This window comes from Arachis hypogaea, chromosome 9 (genome assembly GCF_003086295.3).
Source record: "Arachis hypogaea cultivar Tifrunner chromosome 9, arahy.Tifrunner.gnm2.J5K5, whole genome shotgun sequence".
Classification (NCBI taxonomy): domain Eukaryota; kingdom Viridiplantae; phylum Streptophyta; class Magnoliopsida; order Fabales; family Fabaceae; genus Arachis; species Arachis hypogaea.
In genome coordinates, this window is record NC_092044.1 from 104,699,784 (window position 1) to 104,701,545 (window position 1,762).

The following is a 1,762-nucleotide window of genomic DNA, read 5'->3' on the forward strand; positions in this document are numbered from 1 at the left end:
TCAAGTCAATAATACAGAGAATTGAAGACTCATAACATACAGCAGAAGAATTACACAGAAAAAGCTGGGCGTTCAAAACGCCCAGTGAAGAAGGACAGACTGGCGTTTAAACACCAGCCAGGGTGCCTGGTTGGGCGTTTAACGCCCAAAAAGGTAGTGCATTGGGCGTTAAACGCCAGAATGTGCACCATTCTGGGCGTTTAACGCCAGGATGGCACAAGGGGGAGGATTTTGTTTTCAAATCAATTTTTTTTCAAGTTTTCAAAGTTTTTCAAAATCAAATCTTTTTCAAATCAAATCTTTTCAATCAAATGTTTTCAAAATCAATTTCTTTCCTTTTTCAAAGATACTTACTAGCAATTAATGATTTGATTGAACATTTTAAGTATGTTGCCTTTTCTGTTGAGAAAGGTTTAATGTTTGAATCATATCTTTTCTTGTTAGGCAAGTCATTAATTTTTTAAAATCAAATCTTTTTAAAATTGTTTTCAAATCATATCTTTTCAATCATATCTTTTTAAAAACCATAACTTTTCAATCAAATCTTTTTAATCACATCTTTTTCAAAATAGTTTTCAATCAAATCTTTTTGATTTCTAATTTCAAAATCTTTTTCAAAAATCACTTGATTTCTTTTCCACTTTTAATTTTCGAAAATCAATTAAAGTTTTTCAAAAATATTTTCAAAATCTTTTACTTAATTTTCGAAAATTACTTCCCTTCTTCTCACATCCTTCTATTATTGGAGTACCACTCCTTCTCAATGCACAATTCGAACTCCATCTAATTAAGTTCGAATTCTTCTCCTTCTGTCTTCTATTTTTCTTTTCTTCTGACACCTCAAGGAATCTCTATACTGTGACATAGAGGATTCCATATTTTCTTGTTTTCTTCTCTTTCATATGAGCAGGAACAAGGACAAAGGCATTCTTGTTGAAGCTGATCCTGAACCTGAAAGGACCTTGAAACGAAAGCTAAGAGAAGCTAAGGCACAACTCTTTGTAGAGGACCTAAACGAATTCTTCAAGGAAGAAGAACACATGGCAGCCGAAAACAACAATGCCAACAATGCAAGGAAGGTGCTGGATGACTTTACTGTACCTACTCCCGACTTCCATGGGAGAAGCATCTCTATCCCTGCCATTGGAGCAAACAACTTTGAGCTTAAGCCTCAATTAGTTTCTCTAATGCAACAGAATTGCAAGTTTCATGGACTTCCATTGGAAGATCCTCATCAGTTTTTAGCTGAGTTCTTGCAAATCTGTGACACTGTTAAGACTAATGGGGTTGACCCTGAGGTCTACAGACTAATGCTATTCCCTTTTGCTGTAAGAGACAGAGCTAGAACATGGTTGGACTCACAACCTAAAGAAAGCCTGGACTCTTGGGAAAAGCTAGTCAATGCCTTCTTGGCAAAGTTCTTTCCACCTCAAAAATTGAGTAAGCTTAGAGTGGAAGTCCAAACCTTCAGACAGAAGGAAGGAGAATCCCTCTATGAAGCTTGGGAAAGATACAAACAATTAATCAGAAAGTGTCCTTCTAATATGCTTTCTGAATGGAGCATCATAGGTATTTTCTATGATGGTCTCTCTGAACTGTCCAAGATGTCTTTGGATAGCCCTGCTGGAGGATCTCTTCATCTGAAGAAGACGCCTACTGAAGCTCAAGAACTGATTGAAATGGTTGCAAATAACCAATTCATGTACACTTCTGAAAGAAATCCTGTGAACAATGGGACTAGTCAAAAGAAAGGAGTTCTTGA

At 36.2% G+C, this 1,762-nt stretch overlaps 1 non-coding gene across 1 annotated transcript; it reads right to left on the bottom strand.

The window, feature by feature from the left end:
* Window positions 1–1,442: 1,442 nt before the first annotated feature.
* LOC112713862 (small nucleolar RNA R71) lies at window positions 1,443–1,550 on the bottom strand. The gene has a single exon (XR_003158823.1). It is a non-coding gene; the product is annotated as a small nucleolar RNA R71 (small nucleolar RNA).
* Between the last annotated feature and the right edge of the window lie 212 nt (window positions 1,551–1,762).